Source organism: Gorilla gorilla, chromosome 1, assembly GCF_029281585.2.
Source record: "Gorilla gorilla gorilla isolate KB3781 chromosome 1, NHGRI_mGorGor1-v2.1_pri, whole genome shotgun sequence".
Lineage (NCBI taxonomy): Eukaryota > Metazoa > Chordata > Mammalia > Primates > Hominidae > Gorilla > Gorilla gorilla.
In genome coordinates, this window is record NC_073224.2 from 205,668,932 (window position 1) to 205,682,236 (window position 13,305).

A 13,305-nucleotide genomic window follows, 5' to 3' on the forward strand; every position below is an offset into this window, starting at 1 on the left:
TTGTATGTGTCTTTTTGGTAGAATGATTTATTTTCCTTTGGAAAACTGAACCAGAAATTATTTTCCTTTGGAAAACCCAGCAGAAACTGAATATGTGAGAATATCTGGATACCATCTCAAGTTAAATAATAATAAAATGATTATGTATTTTCATTCATTCAACCAGAATTCTTTTTTTTTTTATACTTTAAGTTCTAGGGTACATGTGCACAACGTGCAGGTTTGTTACATATGCATACATGTGCCACGTTGGTGTGCTGCACCCATTAACTCGTCATATACATTAGGTATATCTCCTAATGCTATCCCTCCCCCCTCACCCCACCCCACAACAGGCCCTGGTGTGTGATATTCCCCTTCCTGTGTCCAAGTGTTCTCATTGTTCAATTCCCACCTATGAGTGAGAACATGCGGTGTTTGGTTTTTTTGTCCTTGGGATAGTTTGCTGAGAATGATGGTTTCCAGATTCATCCATGTCCCTACAAAGGACATGAACTCATCATTTTTTATGGCTGCATAGTATTCCATGGTGTATATGTGCCACATTTTCTTAATCCAGTCTATCATTGTTGGACATTTGGGTTGGTTCCAAGTCTTTGCTATTGTGAATAGTGCCGCAATAAATATACGTGTGCATGTGTCTTTATAGCAGCATGATTTATAATCTTTTGGGTATATACCCAGTAATGGGATGGCTGGGTCAAATGGTATTTCTAGTTCTAGATCCCTGAGGAATTGTCACACTGACTTCCACAATGTCAACCAGAATTCTTAAAAACCCATTTTGTTTTGTGTCCTATGCTGGGCGCTAGGGATATGAAAAAGGCAGAGATCCTTTCCCTAAAGATCTCTCAGTCTAGGGGAAGGCAGATAGTAACAGATATGATCAACTCCCATTAGAAGATGGTCTGGACTAGAAAATGAGTCCCAACCACTAGACTCAGGAGCCTGGGACAAAAGGCATCTAGATTTGCAAAGTTTTACTGCACTGGGTATTTTCTAGAGGAAAAAAAAGTTTCATACATATATGTGCCATTTTAAAGGAAAGTAGATAAAGTTGTGATTAACAAGAAGGAAATTTATTTGAAAGTTTTCCTGAATTCATAGAGCTTCTTGCCATCATATATTTTATCATTTGATGGATATTAAAACCAAATACTGCATGTTCTCTGGAGTTAAATGATGAGACCACATGGGCACATAGAGGGAAACAACACACACAGGGGCCTTTTGGAGGGTGGAGGGTGGGAGGAGGGAGAGGATCAGGAGAAATAACTAACGGGCACTAGGCTTAATACCTGGGTGATGAAATAATCTGTACAACACACCCCCATGACACAAGTTTATCTATATAGCAAACCTGCACATGTACCCCTGAACTTAAACGTTTTTTTAAAAAAGGAAATTTGCAGGAGGGACAGCTATGCAGATAGGACAGGCTCACTGTCCTGTCTCCACTGATTACCTGGTGTTCCCAGCTCTTTGTGGTCTGTGAGTTGTTAGGGTCATGGGGCTGTGGAGTTCTTGCTAGGAAGTAAACTGTGGAAGATACCAAAGTGTGGAGAAGATTGAAGAGCATGGCCTATAAAAAGCATGGTGCAAATTCACTCCTAAGAGATGAGCTTGAGATGTTACCTTGCTTGTCCATGATACCAGCACTCATTTTCCTCTGTATCTCAGCCCCCTCCTGTCTTCACTTCCTTCTCTATCCAGCTCAGATGTCATTTCTTATCATTTCAATCTCTCTCTCACCAATACCCTTGTCCCATTGTTCCCCCAATCCCACTTCTGGAAAAACACCAACTTTGGATGAATCCAATTATCACTCATCTCTGGTTGCTAAGCACTGCTGGAAATCCACACACATTGGTGTCACTATAAATCATTGGTGCCACTCTAAATTTATGGTCTCTGACTTCAAATGGCCCCTCAATGCTGCTTAGCAATCCTTCTCTATTTCCCTTGTCAGCTCTCTCTCTCATTCTCCACAGTGGTTATTGCCAATTTTAACTCTCTCTTCAAGCTCACTTCCCCTTCTCTCCCTGAGCATATGAATTCACTCCAATTTACAGAGAAAACAGAAGCCACTGGAAAGGTGAACTACCTGAGCTTTCCTCCATCAACATGTAAACTTACCTAAGTCTAAAACTATCCTTTCTGACCTCTCACCAGTTACATGTCTCTTCTTCTGTTTAAAAGTGGTACTTCAGCCTGGATTTTATTCCTTCCCACCTTTTTGGAATATTCCTCTAATTATTTCCTTTCTTCCCTATATTGTTCCTCCATTTCTCTACCAGCTCCTTTCCAGCTGCATGAAAACTTGCTCAGATAACCTCATCTCAAAAAAAAAAAAGAAAAGAACCTATTCTTTCCTTTACCCCTAACTAGCTACTACCAAATATCTCTCCTTTCTTCCCATCAAAACTTTCTGAAAATATGGTCAGCACTTTTTTGTCTCCAATTTTTATGGCCCACTCTCTCCATGAACCACTGTAGTCTTACTTCCACCATGAGTCTGCCCTCACCATTGTTACCAGCAACCTTCATTTGGAATTTGGTGGTTACTCTACAGTCACTATGTCCCTTGGGTTCTCAGCAGCTTGACGCTGTTAACTACGTATCTTTTCTAGAAACTCTCTCTTCTCTCTGGCTTCTGAAAACCACACTCTCCTGGTTTTCCCATATTCTCCTAGGCTACTACTGTCTTCCCCTTCTTGACCTGGAATGACAGAGTTACGTGCTGGGCTTTCTTCTATACCCTGATCTTGAGTAGATTCTATGGTAGCTTATTTGCAAAAATAGTCCCAATTCGCTACCCCTCTCTGTACCTGCTCTTTGTAATGTAACTTTGCAATTCTTCCCATCAGCCGGTGGAGTCTATTTATCTGCCTGTTGAATCTAGACTGGCCTTGACCAACTTTGGCTAAAAGAAGATGGCAAAGCAACATTGTGCCAGTCCCCAGCCTGGGACTCACTGCCGTGTGAGCAAACCTGTGCTAGCCACTCGGATGATGACAGCCCTATGGTCTAGTCACTCCACCCAATAATCAGCCAAGCAGCTGCTGAATGAGGCTGTCTGAGACCAGCTTCCTCAGTCCAACTTCAAAGCCTGTTTTGTCACCATTATACTGCTTTCCTGAACCACTTGCAGTTTCAAGTACATAATAAGTTCTCATGTCTCTAACTTCACTCATGCTGACTTTTATTCCTTACGCATCCTATGCTTCTGCTTTTTTCTGGCTAACTCCTACTTATCCTTTTAAACTTTACTTGAATATGTCTCTTTAAGAAGTTTTTCAGCCTTTCCTTCCTTCCACGGGAATGGATTAGAGAATCCTCCTCTCTGTCACTATAACATCTCCTGCACATTCTACCCTCCTCTCACAGCATCATACTGACGTTATGTCTCTGCTCCTAGACTATAAGCCACTTGCGGACAGGAACTCTGGCCTCAGGAATAGTACCAGTGGGTGCTACATGCACTTCACCCAGCCAGGCACCATGAGCCAGTATACACCAAAGGAATGGTTGCTCAGATACCATCATGGTACAGCCCAAGGTCAGACAAGTAGAGCCCAAGTACCTAAAAGTGCTCAAAATACTAGCTACTCCTATAGAATGGAAATTTCAATTCATCTGGCAATTTCTAAGGCAGTGGATTTTCAAATGAACTTTTCACAGACAGAGAATTTGCAAAACCACTCACCCTAAACTCAAATACGTGAGCTAGAAGAGAAACTGCAAGAGATCACGGGGTTCCTGCCCTTTCTTCCTTTTTTCATCGATAGAGAGTTTCTCATGAAAATGAACTCTAAAACATGCTAGAAATGAGAGATTTAAGAAATGGAATAGGTCACCCTGGCTATAAGATTCAAATGGCCCCCAAAAGTCACTTTGTCTTTGACAGTGAAAGCCACCCCTCTCTAGGATGGGTGGGGCTTCCCTAGAGTCCCTAGTCTTAAAAACTGCTGTTATCCACTGGGGAAAGGAAGGTGTCATGCAGCACGGGACCATCAGTTCCACTTCAGCCATCTATGATATGATGAGACAGTGATGAAGGAAGCTGCCATCAGGAGAGGAGAGTATCTAGAGAACAAAATCCTGGGTTCTAGCAAATGTCCCAGGCAATTAAAAAAAACATTACAAAGTGTGTAGGGAGCAAACACTGATATGGTGATATCACATGTCCAGAATACATTTTGCAAAGTTTCTCAGTGAAGCATCGGGGAATCTATAGCCATCTACCTTTTAAGAGATTTCTTTTAAAAGCCCTTAATTCTAAAATTAAGAGCACACCAATGAGGGGCTGTGGAGCCTGCAAGATCATAGGGTACTGTAGGTTAGTTTGTCGTTGGGTTGGTGGTGTTTGCATTGTAATTATGGCTTAGCGTAATTTTGGAATGTAGACACTGTTGTACAGAAGTGTGGCAAAGACTAATGCTTCTCACCAAAAATGTATCTTTACCTCTTCTTCTTGAGTACGCAGTCAGACTACATTTCCCAGTCTCCCTTGAAGTTAGGTGTGGCCATAAGACTAAGTTCTCGTCATTGAAATGTGACAGGAAGTGATTTGTACCACTTCTAGGCTTGGCCCTTAAAAATTCCCATATCTCAGGTTTGCAAGATGGAAAAGGTTCTAGAGATGGATGGTGGTGATGGATGTGCGCCAGTGTGAGTGTACTTAATGCCACTGGACTATACCCTTTAAAGTGGTTAAAATGGGAAATTGTATCTTATGTATATTTTACTACAATTTAAAAATAAATTTTAATAGTTTCTATACATGCTCCGTCATTGTTTTACTCCCTTTCAACTGGCTGATATGGAGAGAATTTCAGGGCAATCTTGGAAACCACTGAAAATGTTGAAAATGACAGGGATTCTGTAAGCATGGTTACAGGTAATTTGGTTACCTGAAATAAATTTCTATTGTATTTGAGCCATTATACTTATTGGGGTTTGCATTAATTACCTATTTCTGTATAACAAATTGCTCCAAATCTTAGTGGCTTAAAACAACAACATTTGTCATCTCAGAGTTTCTGTGGGTCAGGAATCCAGGTGTGGCTTAGCTGGGTCCTCTACTTCAAGGTCCCTCGAGACTGTAATCAGGGTGTCACCCAGGGCCACAGTCATCCCAGGCTTGACTAGGGAAGGAAGCATCTGTCTCCAAGCTCACTCACGTGATCATTGGCAAGATTTGGTTCCTCACGGGCCATTAGGCAGAGGCAACCCTCAGTTCCAGGCCATGTGGGCCTCTCCACAGGGCTGCTCTCAACGTGACAGTGGCCACCAAGCGAGAAGAGCTGGCGTGAGGGAGTGAGTAGGCCGAACTCTGCATCTTGAGTAACCTCATCTCAGAAGTGACATCCCTTCTTTGTGCCACATCAATTCACTAGAAATAAATAATGAGGTCCAGTCCATACCTTAAGGGCTTTTACACAAGAGTGAAAAAGGAGAATTATACAAGAGTATGAGAGCCAGGAGACGGGGATCCTTGGTATCCATAGGCTCTATTTGCTGCAACAGCTATCCTACCCTCACTATCATAATGAGCCTAATGGATCAGGTTGCAGCTTTGGTATTGGTGAGCATTTTTGAAGGTTGTTTGAACGTTAGCCCCATGCATCCTGCCTCTCCATGGGAGCAGAGGCAGAAATGCCCAATTTCAGGTTATTTGTAACTGAAGAGATGAGTGGCGGCATTTCAAAGAAGACTGAGTTTTTCTGGCATGATCCATAGCAGCATCATGACCACACCTGACCATAAATCCAAGACCCAAAGGAGAATTCATTTTCTCTTGCTACCAAATGCTCCCACTTCCTTTCACCCAGTGACTAAAAACCATGACAGCAGGATGTTCCCCACAGTGGTGGCTTTGCTATGCTCTTCTTTGAAGGGTCTGACCAGTTCCCACTACTTTGGAAGGTGGAGAAGGGAGCTTATAGGTCAGGCTTTCACAAGCCTGAATGGAGGCGGGGCTGTCCAGACAGCTGTCAGATGCAAAGATCCTGGCTTTATGTGTCGTTCAACGTAATTGCTCATCTGGCTGAGCCCTGCTTCTCCCCAGATGTTGCACCACTGCACTGCTGGAATTGATGCTCTCAGCCCCGTCTCATCACTCTAATTAAGCCCAAATAATAAGGCAACATGTTAGACACGATGATCGAGTTTTAATTAGACTTTGATAAACCCAATGTGAATTTGGTCTCGTCAGGTGCAACATTTCTGACGAGAAGGAAGGCTGTGAATCATGAGATGATTTTGATATAAATAGCTATTATGGTTTCAGTGTCATTTGTGTGTAGGGAGGCTAGAGGTTGGGCATGCATGTAATCATACTAACCCTTTACATTTGGGGAATACATTACTGCTTCCAATTTCTTTCAGATCATTGCTATGTGACTGTGGGAGCTAAGGCTCATCTGGTACAAAGCATGCAAGCCCAGACGGGGGGAAGAGGGAGACGATAATGTTTAGTCAGTTCCTAAGGCATACCAGGCACTGCGCTAGGAACATCATACATGGAATAGAAGACAAATATCTCACCAAAGTCCCAGTACTTAAGAAGTCTCAGAGCAAAGACCCCTGCTTATGTCTGTTCATTTCCTTCATAGGTCTCTCTTTACCACTTCATGCAAACAGTCTTCTAAAGCCATCCTGGAAGATGACAGTCACAGAGGCAAAACCACAGAATTAGAGCTGAAAGTGCCCTTAGAGATAGATCCAACCTCCTCACTGTATGCATGGGGAAACTGAGGCACAGAAAGGCAAAGGCCATCATCCTAGTCACATGATGATTTGGTGGCAAAATCAGACAAGAATTCGTCTGACCCTACAACTCCCTCTAATTCATTTAATTCAATTTGATTCAACAAACACTTATGGAGCATCCACTATGGGCCAAGCACTGTTTTAGGATTGTATCCATAGATTAAAACAAATAGAGATCCGTTTAGTAGACTTCCATTCTGGGGGGTGGGGAACAGACAGTGCACAATAAATAATTTATATAGTATGTTATGAGAGGGTAAGTGTTATGGACAGGAAAGTGAGAGAGAGAGAGCAGGATACAGGAGGTTGGGAGCCCCAGAGATGAGAGAGCTTAAATTTAAAACAGTGTGATTAGGGTAGGTTGTACTAAGAAAACTTTCTAAAGGCAAAGGTCTCCATCCATTCCTTTACCTATCTATTCCTTGTGAATTTATTGAACACTTCCTGTGTCCAGTCTTTTAATGGCAGTGTGCTGTGATGTCAGTGGGATCCAACCACCCATCTTTCTTAGGAATCTCTGCTAAATCCAAGGTCACCATGGTGTTCTGAGCTACTTTTTCCTAATAAATGGCATTTCCCAAGGTCATGACCAGCCAAGTGGCTCCAATGGTATTGACCGTTTCCACAGGGCACAAAACCTCTGGATGCAAAATGAGAAATACAATAGCGGGCGAGGAGGTGAGAAGGTGTCCCCTGCCACACTTGGGAGCAGGCAGTTTATCTGCAGAAGCCTTCCTCTCCTCCCACTCACTCATCCCATGTGGCACTCCCCATAAGCCTCCCTTCCTGGTAAATGCCCCACCTGACCTCTACCCACCTTTCCCCTTCATGATTCCTCCAGACTGGAGTTAACACCACCATCAAAACCCCATTTGAAACCCTCAGTCATCCCTGTATGCTTAAGGGGTCTGTGGATTCCTGCGCCTACTCCAGTCTGCTAATTGGAGTCCACCGACCCGAGGCCATTCATCTTCTACCTTCTCCTAACTTGTTGAAGTAGCATTCTAGGCAGAAGTGCTCTCTATCGGTGGTCTTCATATTACACTATGTGGGAGCAATAATCTTTTGTGCTTGGGTAGAATTTTACAATTGACAAACAAGGCACTTTCCCATCCATCATGTCATTTGAGCCCCACAAAAGTGCTGGGCCATTATTCCTTTTTTTCTCCCCGAGATTAGGAAGCCTACACTCTTAGGATTGAAAGATTTGTTCAACGTCACACAGCCATTGAAGCACAATTCAGTGTCCAGTGATCTTTCTGGAACCTTGTGCTGGCTGGCCCTGTGGACATTTGGTGACAGGCCATGTGGACAAAGGAGAAGTAACCGCACTCCAAGCTGAGTAGAAAAGTAATAGAACAGCATGAAACCCAGGGGTAGGACAGTGTCATATTTCTCAAACTTCAATGTGTGCAGAAGTCACCAGGGGATCTTGTCAACATGCAGATTCAGAGTCAGCAGGTGTGAGGCAAGGCCTAAAATTCTGCATTTCATGAAAACTCCCAGGTGATGGCAATATAGCTGGCCACAGGCCACACTTTAAATAGCAAGGGGATGATACAAGTCTGCTCACCACGTTGTCCCATTGGATGGAGTTCTGCCCTTTAGGAGCCATGTGACTTTGAGCTGGTCTCATGGACAAGCTGAAAGTCAGGGTGGTTATTTTTTCCTAAACTATGCAACAGAGAAATGCCATAGTGAACTTTCAAACAAAACCCTGATTGAGCTACACCCTGAAACTGCCACATAATGTTATGCAAGGTGTACCCTGCACAAAGGCACCTGCCTGTTGGGGATGGGTGTCAGCTGAACTCCAGCTCTCACTCCACTCACCATGCAGCACCCCTGCACCTAGAGAAAGGGGCACCATTTATTTCATTGATACAAGGGCACCACATGGACAAGCAGAGTTCTGGTATACTTTCCTGCCCTCCTTGACAACTACTCATGGTCTAATTGATCCACCTCTATAGGGCTTGATACAGTTAAATAGATATCTGTCTTTTGTCTCCTCCCTTATGCCACTTGTTTCTGAGAGCTGTTCTGGTAATTGCCTCCTCTATAGACCTCTCTCTACCACTTCATGCAAACAAAGTCATCCTGGAAGATGACAGTCACAGAGGCAGAGCCACAGAATCAGAGCTGAGAGTGCTCTGAGAGACAGATCCAACCTCCTCATCTCCAGACCTCTTCTGTGTCCTCCAGACCTCTTCCGTGTCCTATCTCCATCAAGAGCTTGCAGTAGAGCCCATGTCCATCCATTTCCATTCATCCATTCAACAGAAAATATTTATGGGGTGGCCGCTATGTGCTGGGCACAGTTCTAAGCATTGAGAATACAGTCAGTAGTAAACAAACAAGACAAAGCCCCCACCCCTATGGAGCTACCATTCTCAAAGGGAAGAGAAAAATACATAAATAATGTTTATGATAACGGCAGGCAATATTCCTTATGTAAAATAAGGAAAATAAGGAAGGGTGGTTTGGACATGACATTTGGGCAGGGACCTGAGGAAGATGAGGGAGTGAGCTGTGGGAGGGTGGGGTGGGTAGTGGGCAAGCACAATTTTGGCAGAGGAAGGGCCAAAGAGCAGAAGCAGCAGAGGCAGGGCCGAAGGTCCTGGAGCAGCAGTGTGCCTGGCATGACTTTTCAAAGACGACTGAATTTTTCTTGGCATAGCAGAGAGCCCCAAGAAGGCCAGTGTGGCTGGAGCTGCATGTGTCAAAGGATGCATCTCGACCATGGGGAGAACTTTGGGTTTCATTCTAAATGTGAGGGATAACGCTGGAGCTATGCACCTTGGCCATTGCTGCCACTCTGTGATGCCCCCAACCTTTGTCTCTGGTTTAAGTGTTTTATGGGGGTAGGGGTGTGGCACAATTCATTTAACAAATTCAACAAATATTTCTTAAGTCCCCTACCATGTGTGCCAGGCACTGTTCTGGGCCCTGTTCTAGGTCTTGGAAATATACCAGTGAACAAGACATGCAAATTCCCCACCCTAGTGGGGCTTATATTCCCATCAACAGGAAGACGAATCTTCACAATACACTCTTATCCTTGCTGAGACCCACATGGGGATGAGAGCAGCATGGGCACTGCATAATTGAGCCTCTCTCTGTTTAGATAGTCATGTTGGGGAGGGGTGAAGCAAGCCAGCAAGGGCAGAGGGATCTGCTGCTACCCACACACAAATGTTCTGTGTTGGTGGCTCTTGTGGAAGTCTAGAACAAGAGACGGATGTAAAGCAGAGAGAAAGGATAGCTCCAGGAAGGACAAGCTTGTGAGGCTGAGCATTTACCCTCAGAATGTATGTAAATTCTGGAAAAAAAAGAAAATGGGATGGGAAGCTTAACTTTGTTTGTATCTTACATGCACGTAAGAGGCACAAAAACAAAAATAGACAAATGGGATTACATCAAGCTGAAAAGCTTCTTCACAGCAAAGGAAACAATCAACAAGTGAAGAGACAGCCTACAGAATGAAAATATTTTCAAACTATTCATCCAACAAGGAATTAATGACCACAATATATAAAGAACTCAACTCAACAGCAAAAAAAATCTGATTTTAAAAATGGGCAAAAGACTTGACTAGACATTTCTCAAGATAAGACCACAAATGGCCAATAGGTGGATGAAAAATTGCTCAACATCACTGATCATCAGGGAAATACAAATCAAAACCACAATGAGATATCATCTTACCCCAGGTAGAATGGATATTATAAAAAGAAACAGAAAATAAAAAGTGCTGGTAAGGATGTAGAGAAAAAGGATCGCTCATACTCTGTTGGTGGGAATATGAAGTAGTATAGCAATTATGGAAAACAGTATGAAGATTCCTCAAAAAACTAAAAATAATCCAGCAATCCCATTGCTTAGTACACATCCAAAAGGGAAAATCATTATATTGAAAAGATAGCTGTACTCCTATGTTTATTGTGGTACTATTCAAAATAGCCAAGATACGGAATCAACCTATGCCCATCAACAGATGAATGGATAGAAACTGTGGTAAATATTAAAAAATGGAATATTATTCAGCCATAAAAAAGAATGGAATCCTGTCATTTACAGCAACATGGATGGAACCAGAGCTCATTGTGTTAAATGAGATAAGCCAGTCACGGAAAGACAAATGTCACATGTTCTTACATGTGGGAGCCAAAAATTTGGATCAAATAGAGGAAGACGGCAGATTGGTGGTTATTAGAGGCTAGGAAGCCAGGTCAGGGAGGGTGATGATAAGTTGGTTAAAGAATACAAAAATACAGTTAGATATACAGTTAAATAGAAGAAATAAGCTCTAGTATTTGACAGTATTATAGGCAAATTATAGTTAACAATAATTTAATGTGTATTTCAAAATAGCTAGAAGAGGATAATTATAATATTTCCATCACAAAGAAAACATAAATGTTTGAAGTGATAGATAGCCCAATTATCCTGATTTGATCATTACGCATTGTATACAGGTATCAAAATAGCAAATGTACTCCCAAAATATGAACAACTATTATATATCAATTTTAAAAGTGATTTTTAAAAAGACTTGATCACTTCTTCCTTTCAACAGATGTCTCATCCTGCACCTAGCTCAGTGCTTCTGGTATCTGTCACAGAACCTGGCTTACGCCAGGCACTCAATAAATACTTACTGGGGGAATAGTGGGATGGATGGATGATATGATGTCCATCTGGGTATAATTTTATCTCAGAGTAGCTTATTGTTCTAGGGTGTATGCATGTGGGGATAGAGGAGCCCACAAGAAAGGTCTGAGACTCATTAATTCATCTATTTTTCCCCCTCTAGCACCTACTCCATGGTCTTGTACATAATAAGAGTTTAATAAGTGTGTGCTAAATGAAAGAAGATAAGCTTTGACCAGAAATATGAGTCCAAGGGTTCAGGTTTTCCCATGAAACTTTAATGCCATAAAGGATTTCTGCATATGAAATTTACCCTTCTCTGCTCACCTTTACATAATTCAAGCAGCATGTGGCTCCTTGGGGACTTCTTTGGACATTAAGTTCTCTCTCAACAGTCCTAGGATTGAACAGCTGCATGTAAGCAATTACCATCGATTTGTCATTACCAGGGGGTTATGGGGAGCTATGGAGGAAGAGCATGGAGATGAGAGACAGTGTTGCAAAAGGGCCGAGGGACCAAGAGGCACAGGGATGGGGTCCAAGGCATGGGGCCTGCCTTTGTGGAGGTCCGAGCTTGGGGAAGTCAGGATACAGGACAAGGCCATGAAAGCACCCCAGAGGCATGGGGGACTTTAAGCCACTCCTTGGTATGCTTATTTCTTTCTCCCTGAACAATATCTAGCTCATGGCCCCTCAACATCTGCTTGACAAGCACATCTCAACAAGGAAAGGCAGAAAAGGGAAGAGGTCGGAGAGGTTGTCTTTGTTTTGCAGCGAAAACCCAGGAGATGATGAGGAAAAGCACTGAGGCACTCTTTGAAGATGGGAGTCCCCTGAGAGCTGTCAGATAAGTGGAAAATGCCTCAGGCAGGGTTTGCTGGCTCCCCCTACACCCCTCAATTCCCAGAAACATCTGCACTGATGACTTGGTAAGGACAAACCCAGGCTGGAGATGATGCAGTTAGCTAGGACCCTCTAAGAAAAGATAAGAAACAACTCCTGTAGAGACCCAGAACTCAGAAGGGGGAAGTCTTCAGAAAAAGGAGACGAGTAATGTCCCTCACCTGACTCCTCATTAAAATGAAATTCTCTCCAGTGGAGGTAGGGTGGGAGAAGAAACCCTTTGGCCCCAGACACTTCATTGTGAATTAGTAGTGCTAAACCCTTTTGAGGACAGAGGGAGAAGCAGAGGAGAAAACTAACATTTAACACCCACCCACTCTGGGGCAGGCTGCCTCACACACCTTGTTTCAGGGACTTCTCATGACAACTCTCTGAAACAAGTTATGTGATTTTCATCTGTAGTAAATTGAATTTTCCCCCAACCCCATCCCCCTAAAAAGCTATGTCTGGGAAACTGCCAATGTGATGTTATTTGGAAAAAAAGGTATTTGCAGATGTATTTAAGGATCTCAAGATGAGATCGTCCTGTGTTATCTTTGTGGGCCCTAAATCCAAAGGCAAGTAAGTGTCCTCACTAAAAGACAGAAGAGGAGAAAATACAGGGAGAGAAGAGGAGAGGCCATATGAAGATGGAGGCAGAGACTGGAGTCACAACCCAATCTCTGCCTCCATCACAACCTTGATTGTGATGCAACTACAACCCAAGGAGTGGCTGGAGCCAACATAAGTGGGAGGAGGCAAGGAGGGACTCTCTCCTACTGCCTTCAGCCAGAGTGTGGCCCTCCCACCACCTTGATTTCAGACTTCTAGCCTCCAGAATTCTGACAGAGTACATTTCTGTTGTTTAAGGCTACCTGGTTTGTGGCAATTTGTTATGGTAGCCCTAGAAAATTAATACATCTTTTCATAGATGAGAAAAATGAGGTTCAGAGAAACTGAGCAACCTCTCTGAAGATACCTGACTCGTCTGAGACA

The 13,305-nt window shown here is 43.1% G+C and overlaps 1 long non-coding RNA gene across 1 annotated transcript; it reads right to left on the reverse strand.

Moving 5' to 3' along the window:
• Nucleotides 1-6,108: 6,108 nt before the first annotated feature.
• Nucleotides 6,109-12,574, reverse strand: LOC134758510 (uncharacterized). Its single transcript, XR_010133765.1, has 3 exons — nucleotides 12,492-12,574; nucleotides 11,755-11,824; nucleotides 6,109-6,123 (listed from the first exon to the last, which is right to left on the reverse strand). It is a non-coding gene; the product is annotated as an uncharacterized lncRNA (long non-coding RNA).
• Nucleotides 12,575-13,305: the final 731 nt, after the last annotated feature.